General features: G+C 39.5%; 1 protein-coding gene across 2 annotated transcripts in view; it reads left to right on the top strand.

The window, feature by feature from the left end:
* Nucleotides 1-7,137: 7,137 nt before the first annotated feature.
* atp2b1a (ATPase plasma membrane Ca2+ transporting 1a) overlaps nucleotides 7,138-9,373 on the top strand; it is a 42,930-nt gene continuing 40,694 nt past the window's right edge. For both annotated transcript variants that reach the window (XM_079817665.1, XM_079817664.1), the window contains exon 1: nucleotides 7,138-7,629. The gene's annotated coding sequence lies outside the window, so the exon portion shown is untranslated. The remainder of the gene's footprint in view (nucleotides 7,630-9,373) is intronic.

The raw sequence follows: 9,373 nt of genomic DNA, 5'->3' as shown, positions 1-9,373 counted from the left end.
TCAAACATTAAGTGTAAATATGTCAAATCTTTACATGGAAATGGTTTGGTTTGGAACTGGAGGATGTTGGGGCGGGAGAGGCACTTCTTTAACCCTCAGAGTGAGGGATGTCCTCTCACACATATGCACATATACACGCTGGGCACTTGAGGTGAATTATTGTTCGCAAGTGGAAACTTGGCCCCCCGGCCCGGCTGTCGGTCCAGTGCTGACTAAGAGCACTGTCTGTGTTTTTGCCCCCCCCCCCTCTTTCTCTCTCTATCTCTCTCTCTCTCACACACACACATACACACACACAGTGTACAGCTGTAGTCTTTCTCCACTGGGCCATTCACCTCTGCTGTAAATTCCACTGGAAACTGGAAACACAAACATGCCCCTATCCAAAGCAGACTAACATCTTTCTTGCGGTCTAATTTTTGAAAGTTATACTTTAACATATCCCATAACCCCGCCCTGGCTGCCGTTACACTCAATGAAGCATCATCAGACTGCATTATATGTGTTTTCGGAGACGCACTTTGTGCAAATGCAATTTCTACTCTCTCATGGAAAATAACTCAGGACTGTCGCTCTGACAGTGAGGGGAGTTTATTGTTGACTTAATTAAGGAGTCTTACACCACACAAACCCCATATTCACCCCCATGTAGTATTTCTGAGAAGAGACAATTATTGTAATTACAGCTGTCTGATGACATGTTTGGTATAATGAATGTTTCTCATTAAGTTTCTCTAACCCCAAACAACCTGCCCCAATAGAAACCCATGCCTGTTTCGCATACTGCAGCAATAGCAGCGTCTGATAGCGGTAACCCCGTGTTTATAGGATTTAGAATGTTTGAAATGTAATAGCGTGTCTTGCCACTAAATATTGCTTTTAGTTACATGTCTTCTGGTATTTTATTATACAGCGGCCCCAAAAAGTGTTTGGACACTTAAAAATGCCTGAATTTCATTACATGAAATAACATCAAGCAGAGTGGCATTTAATATTAAGAAAGGTAGCATAGGAATTCAAGCAAATATAACTTGGTAAGATATTAATAACACAGTAGAACAGAGATATACTCTTCAATACGCTCAATATGCTTCCCTTATGCTCATCATGGTTGCATTTATTTGATTAAAAATACAGCAAAAACAATAATATTGTGAAATATTATTACAATGTAATCTATTCCTATGTTGGCATCCTTACTCCAGTCTTCAGTGTCACATGATCCTTCAGAAATTATTCTAATATACTGATTTGGTGCTTAAGTAAAACAAAAATATTAATATCAAAAGTTGAAAAAATTATTTTTCATTTTTTTTTGTGTGTAAACAGTAATACAAATTTTACCATATTCTTTGACTAATAGAACATTCAAAATAACAGCATTGATTTAAAAAAGAAATTTTGTAACAATGTAAAAGTCTTTACTTTCACTTTTAAACAATTTAATGCATCCTTGCTAGTATTTATACAAAAAAATCTTACTGACCTTAAACATTTTAACGGTAATGTTAAAGTATTTGGACACTTTCTGGTGTCCAACTTATCTGGAACATGTTCACATGTGTTTATTCTGCTGACTGTGTGATCTGTGTGAACTTGAGGGAAACTAGATCTCACCTTGGGACACTTAAAAGTACAAGCAAAAATGTCTCAGGAAAGTCAAGTTTGTTCTGAGAAATTGGATTGATCTCTGCAATGAAATTGATATTCAATTTCATTTATTTTAAAACCTTTTGAGGCCACTGTATGTATATTATTATAATGCTAAATATAGTCTGACTTCTGTTTTTTCTCTCTCTTTTTTGTGTCCCATCAGAATGAAGGAAGTTCTGTGCTGACATTGTGGAAAAAGCTCTAGTAAGAGCCAGAGTGCTGGAGAAGGGAGATTGATAACCAGAGGAAGTTATAATAGAGTGTGTGTCCTGACTGATAGGGTACTGGACCCTCTTGAGCAAGTCTGCTATAATGAACCATTTCCACTGTCCTCTTCTTCCACATTGATTTGAGTCAGCTGACATTCCATGACACCTCTTTTGTCATCTTTTGCCGAGTTTCAGCAGTGACGCCCTTTAAGTCTTATGACAACTTCAGTGCCTGCCCTGAGGAGTTTTTCCTGTCAGAAGTATTTTTGACTCAAGAATGCTTTGTTTTTCGCTCTGACCCGCTTGTTAAGCAAACATTCTTATCTCAGATCTTGATATGAAAGCAAAACCGCCACCAACTTCCCTCTTCTGACATCACAGGTATGTATGGCCTAATGTTCAGCAAGGTCATACATTAAAACTTATATTGTAGTTTATATATATATAACATTGTATTAATGTTAATATAATTAAATATATATTAAAGACTCAATGTTTTTCCATGTGTTGACATAATTTCCACTTAAACAGGAAGACAGGGCGGGACATATTGATCAGCTCCTCCCCTTTTTAAAAAATAGCCAATAGCATTTCGTTTATATCATAGGCTCGGGAAAGCCACAAATTCCTCCTAATCTCTAACCCTTTCCCCTCCTAATCTCCTCCATATTGATATCCATATATAATTCTGTGCAGAATTCAAATGGGTCCGATATGTTTTCTGATCTGTGCCGGCTTGCGTATACAATCCGCTCTGTGCTATCGTGTCTCTGGACCGGAGCAGACTGTGTATGCGCTGCAGCGGTTCGCATGACACTAACGTGAAACCAGACATTTGCCCTAATGGAATGCATATTTACACTGCCTGAATCGTTCCCTATCCCCTATATAGTGCACTATGTGCCATTCACCATGTAGATGTAAATGTGTGTGAACAAGTGACCGATTTCAGCCGCAGATTCAGCATCTATTTATAATGTAGGGGGCTGGACGCTTCCGATTCTAGAGAGCTTTTGATTGGACAGAAAATATGAAACTGAAGTGTAGCGAAAGACTGTAAGTTTTGAACGCTTATATCTTCTAAATGCGAATTTTGCCATTGTTTCGGAACACACAGTGTTGTGTGTACAATCCAATATGGATATTAAATATAAAATTATATCCTGAAACCCTAAACTTTGACACTGTGAGTCGTGGTAGTGAATGGTTGCACGTATGTGTATATGAGAATATGATTAAGAAGTAAAAAAGATGGCTGCACTTGCGGATCTGTGCGGTGCTGGGACATCTGCTCATGGGCCAGGCATCACTGTGTGCCGGCTCCAAATAAAAATCTCAGAAGTGGAAACTGGAACAAATAAAAATAGGATTCATGTCCTCTCTACTTCAGAGGTTTTGGAAGCCTGAAAGGAAACTTGTTTGTCAGTCTCTTGTGACTTAGCAAGGGCTATATGTGACTTTTTAGATGAAAATATGGTGCAAACCAAAGCGGTCTGACCTAATAGATTGACTTGTTAACCTATAGCAAACATATGCATCACATGCTCCACGTTTACAAGTTGCTTGCACTAAAGCTGAGCAATCAATGCACTCACTGACACCTCCCCTCCCCACATCTGATTGAACATTAGCAAACCTTTGAGCCTTGCTTAATGCAAGTTAAAAGTACATGGTCTTAAAAAGTTGAAAAGTTGCCATATATCAAAACCCAATGCTCTACAGGATTGAAGATGGTCTTGTGCAGCGATGCCCTTCTTGTTAATGATAAAACCCATTAGGTGAAAGGATCTTGTCAATAGCACCCGGCACAAATGCTCCTGCCTGTTTATCATCAACTGTGCCTGTTTTCCCCCCAGGTTGAGCAGAGGTGCTTGTGTGATTGTAAAACCAGGAGATGTCTTGGGCTTTGGGTTTTCAGAGAATTATTGCTACTGGATGGAAGCAAGTCTCTGTCTATATAAATTAAGGTTAAAACATAAAGATGGTGAAAGCATGAACCTCATCATAATGGAATGATCTTCCTAATCAGCAGAGTTGAAGACACAACCAGAATCATAACGTTATATATATAATTATATATAATTATTTATGTAAGTGAGGATAGCAAAATAAAGTAAACTGTGACATATTATACCCAAACATTCTTCATACAGTGGACTACCAGTAAAACTGATAAAAAATTTGGGGACCAAAATTCAGACATGACCATGTTTTTCTTAAAGGATTAATTGACCCCAAAATGAAAATTATTTTACTCACCCCCATCTCATCCAAGATGTTCATGTCTTTCTTTCTTTCTTTCAGTCGAAAAGAAATTAAATATTTTGAAGAAAACGTTCCAGGGTTTTTCATCAGTTGCAACCAAAATACTGTAGGTCCAAATCAGTGCAGTTTCAAAGCGCTTCGATGGATTCCAGAGGCTCTGCTTGATCCCAGATGAGGAATAGGGTCTTATCTAGCGAAACAATCTCTCATTTTCAATTTTTTTTTTTAAATGAATATACTTTTTAACCTAAATTGTTCATCTTCCACAGCAAGGTGCTAAGGATGACATAATCACGTCGGAACGCTAGACGTATAGGCAAAAGTACCGCCCCCGTGTTTACAAGGCGCTCGTGTGAAGACTAATACAAACGCCCTTTACCAAAAACACTCAATTTTCAACTTCAAAATTAGGGATGTATCGTTGTTTTACCTTTTTTGCTAAAGGGCGTTTGTGAATGCCTCATAAATTACTGTAAATGTCAGTAGAGCGGTTTCAAAAGAAAAGAACAGAAAGAGGATGGCGATGTGGTTTCTTTTGAGGCCTTCACGGGGAAACCCTTTTGGCATCATCTTTCAATACACCATGGTCAACAAAATACCAACAATGGTTGCCATGACAGCTGAGGGTGTGAAAAAACAACCACAAACTTGGGGATTTTTTTTTGTTTTTGTTGATGTTAGGTGTAAAAAAAAGTATTCTGGTAACATTGTTCCTTTTATGAATAACTTTCTCAACATCATTTCCTGTTTATTTTTAAGAACATTTTTATAATGAATCCTGAATCCTTTTACATGCAAGTGACAAAGCATTCACGTGTACTGTAGTTTAATTGATAGAAGCGAGGCACTGCTTTATAAAAAATAAGCATCTTACTTATCAGTATCATTTTATCACATTCTTAATAGATTAGCTTAGACATGCTATACATTGCAAGTCTTGAAGCACCTCAGGAACAGGAAACTCCATCTATGTCAGGATTAGAGGAAGCTGTGGTATCTGTATACGAAATGAGAAACACCGCAGTAACATTTTTAAAATTTCCTGCTTGACATCTATTTAAAAAGGGTTTCTTTACCTAACCAAAGATTGCATTCTCCTCTGGTACAGGTAGTTCCGACATGAGGACTTGGTATATATTATAACAAAGGTTCACAAACAGAAATGCTCTAGGCTTGTACTGCAGTTTTAAAGGAAGATGCCAGACTGGCTGCTATAAACTAAGTGCTTCCGTGGACATGAATGTGATGAAAATGCTGAGATAAAAATGCTGGTCATGCAAGTTCACTCTATTAGCATCAGAAAGAAAGAACAGAGGATTGTACGATATTTTGCACAATCTGTCTGGTTATCTATTTCAATGAATGAAGCTCAATGTGAACATTCAAATGACCAACAGTGATAGCATACACTCTAAAAAAATGCTGGGTTAAAAACAACCCAAGTTGGGTTGAAAATGGACAAACCCAGCGGTTGGGTTAAATGTTTACCCAACCTGCTCGGTAGTTTTATTTAAATCAACTTTTGTTTAAAAAATACTATATGGCTGGCTTAAAGGAACACTCCCCTTTTTTTGAAAATAGGCTCATTTTCCAACTGCCCTTGAGTTAAACAGTTGAGTTTTACCGTTTTCGAATCCATTCAGCCGATTTAGCATAGCTTAGCATAGATCATTGAATCTGATTAGACCGTTAGCATCTCGCTCAAAAAAATTACCAAAGAGTTTCGCTATTTTTCCTAATTAACATGTGACTCTTCTGTAGTTACATTGTGTACTAAGACCGGTGGAAAATGAAAAGTTGCGATTTTCTAAGGCCGATATGGTTAGGAACTCATTCCTGTGTAATAATCAAAATAGGCTAACTTGCGTCAACTTAACCAACGTGACAACCTGCTTGCACAGAGAGTGTGCTGGGGACTATTTTCAGGTACTGCGCAAGATCATTCAACTTTTAAATAGGGAAAATATCTAAACTCTTTGGTCATTTTTTTGAGCGAGATGCTAACGGTCTAATCAGATTCAATGATCTATGCTAAGCTATGCTAAAAGTGCTACCGCCAGACCCGGAGATCAGCTGAATGGATTCGAAAACGGTAAAACTCAACTGTTTAACTCAAGGGGAGTTGGAAAATGAGCCTATTTTCAAAGAAAAGGTGGAGTGTTCCTTTAAAATGAACCCAAAATAGGTTGGAAATTAAAAATCAGACACATAGGCTAATTAGGCCTACTAGAGGCAACAATAGTAATAATCAAAAAGTAAACATTTATTATAAGCAATTTAATCAATGTTTATTGTTTAATTATTATTAATTTATTAAACATATTAATAAATGTTCATTTCCAGCATACTTTGGGTTCATTTTAAGCAAGGAATACAGTCATTTTTAAAGAATAGTGGAGTCAAATAAAACTACCCAGCAAGTTGGGGAAACATTTAAACGAACCACTGGGTTAAAACAACCCAAATCGCTGGGTTTATCAAATTTTCAACCCAACTTGGGTTGTTTTCAACCCACCATTTTTTTAAGAGTAACAGTATGTTGAGCAGAGTATGTATGTTAACTAACTGACAAAATGTTTTAAATGCAAAAATGCTGGTCATGCAAGTTCACCATTTGCATCGGAAAGAAAGGACAGAGGGTTGCACAATATTTTGCACAATCTCTGTCTGGTTATCTATTTCAATGAATGAGACTCAACGTGAACATTCAAATGACCCACAGTGACATGTTAACTAACTGACAGATGTTTAATGCATATTCTTGGGAAAGAAGGTGAGCCAGGACCCAGGCTGATGAATGCATCAATCCGGTTCAGATTAGCCAGTGTAATGAGTTTCTGCGCACTGCGAATCAAACAACACCAGAATCGTGGAGAGAGAGAAAGAGAGAGAGAGTGAGAGAGAGAGAGAGAGAGAGAGAGAGAGAGAGAGAGAGAGAGAGAGAGAGAGAGAGAGAGAGAGAGAGAGAGAGAGAGAGAGAGAGAGAGAGAGAGAGAGAGAGAGAGAGAGAGAGAGAGAGAGAGAGAGAGAGAGAGAGAGAGAGAGAGAGAGAGAGAGAGAGAGAGAGAGAGAACGGGCGACGTCATGGAAAGAATGACGTCAAGTTTAATTAGCCGCGGGGGAAGACTCGTCTGTGACAGTGGGCGGAGCTAACCACGCCACCACGTGCTGAAGCGTGCCGTTTATTAGGTTAAAACAAACAACGATGCGGAATAAGTTATTTCACACTTAACCGGTCTCAGGAACATATTTATAAATTATGTTAATGCGCGCGGACGCTGAGCAGAGTGTGCGCCTAATGTGATTGACATCTCGTCTCAGCCAATGGGGATCGTTCTGTATGTCAGTGCCCGTCCTCCTGACGTGCATCACATGTCTCTGGCGACGCGAGGCTGTGGGAGGGATTTCTCTGCAGATTGGAGGAGCTAGAGAGACGGCAGAGTGAGTCTGAGGGAGACCGAGAGAGTGAGGGGGATCTCTGAGGCACCGTTCGGAGAGCTTTGTGAGTGTAATTTCACCATTTCTCGCATGCATGCGTGTGGTATTGCTGCATTTGAAATGCACCCATTTTTTGCTTCCTCTTTGCTGATGTGTCTACATCCACCGTGCTTTCCGTTAGCCTGCGTTATTATCAGCTAGCCAAATTGGCTAGGCAACTCCTGCTAGTTGGTAGCAGGCAGAGAAAGGGGCAAGAAGGCAACCGGGCTGCTGTGCATTTTTAACCCACACCTGCCTATTGTCACTGCAGGGGAGGGGGTGTGTGGAAAATCAATGGGGTTTTAATATATCACACCGTGTTGAGATGCTGGGATGGTGTGTAGTGCACGCTGAATAGTTGCTTTTGACGTATGAATCTTCTGAAATGTGTTCGACTGTGTGCGCGCCGCGTTTCTACAGATACGATCACGCGACACAGAGGATGTTTTCGAAATACTCCTGTTGAAATGTACAATTTGGAACCGTAGCCTAATTTAAAATGTATAAATTGGAGCTTTTACATTGTGTTTTACTCGTTATCCTAGACAGGATGACAATCGTGTTATTTTAACCGCCGCCAGTCGTTTAAAAGCGGTCAAATAAAATGCTCGCGCTTTTACCGTTACAGAACCCTCAACTGTCAGTCAGCCGGGTCAATGAACTACAGTCTCTGGTTTTCTTACATTTTAAGCGACAATTTCTTATTTTACACGAGCGTTTTGTCGTTTAATGACAGTTTGCTCCAATGAAATGCTGTCAAGCGAGCCAACTTGTTCAGCTAAAAGCGACCGTCTCTGTCAGTCAGTCGGACGGACGGTGGATTTGTGACATTAGCCCGGCCGGGTATTTTTTAAGGGGTTTTACCCGAAAATGACCGTTTGAATTGCAACGGAAAGTTGGAGACCAATTCAGTTTCGGGGAAAGATATGATGTTGGTCTGGTGTTATTAAAACAGTGCAGCCTTTTTGACAGAATGACTTGAGTTAAGACCGCTAGCAGGCTAAAGCCAAATGCGAGGGCGCTTCAGCTGTCAACTTGCCTTTCGAACCATTACCTGCTTGTCAGTTATCGCATTTAGCTGTATTTTACAACAACCTTCATTCAACCAACGTTAAAAAGCGATTTCACTTATAAAATGTGAATTGGGTCATCGTTTTCTCTCCACTATGTTGTTACAAAACCGTGTTACTTTCGTGTTGAGATGTTCGTCAGAATGACAGCCGCAGCCACCATTCACTTTCATTGTATGGAAAAATGCATTGGTCACTGGCTATTGGTCTCTACCATCATTTATTTGTGAAGTTAAATGTGTAACAAACAACATTAGAGTGAGTAAATGTTTTTTTTTCTTCTTTTTGGGTGAACTGTCCCTTTAAGCTTGGCGCATTCGTGTCAACAGTTGTAGTATACAGTCCTAATTCCTCCTGTCATGTGTGACTGGGCATGGAGACTGGAACAAGCGCTGTGCGACACGTCAAATTTGCTGGGATCGTATTTGAAGGAGCAGATGTGCAAAACACAATGTACCCAACCTAATCGGCTGACTTATTGTGTCTACTGTCTTCCTAATGTGTTGAGATTGAATATGGCACCTAGAATTTCTAGATAGACCCCGGTGTGCGTTTAAATAGCGTGTCAGGTCTGTTGCTTCTTGGCGTACATCATTCCCTGCCTTGTTGCTTCTTTTGCTCAAGCTTTTATAGCCCACGATAATGCGTTGCTGTATGACAGCAATGCTGAATTTGACCTTGAGTCTACAGTGAACATTC

This window comes from Gobio gobio, assembly GCF_949357685.1.
Source record: "Gobio gobio genome assembly, chromosome: 5".
In the NCBI taxonomy this organism is placed as follows: Eukaryota; Metazoa; Chordata; class Actinopteri; order Cypriniformes; family Gobionidae; genus Gobio; species Gobio gobio.
The sequence above is the reverse complement of the archived record's forward strand: the minus strand, read 5'-3'. Positions and strand labels throughout refer to the sequence as shown.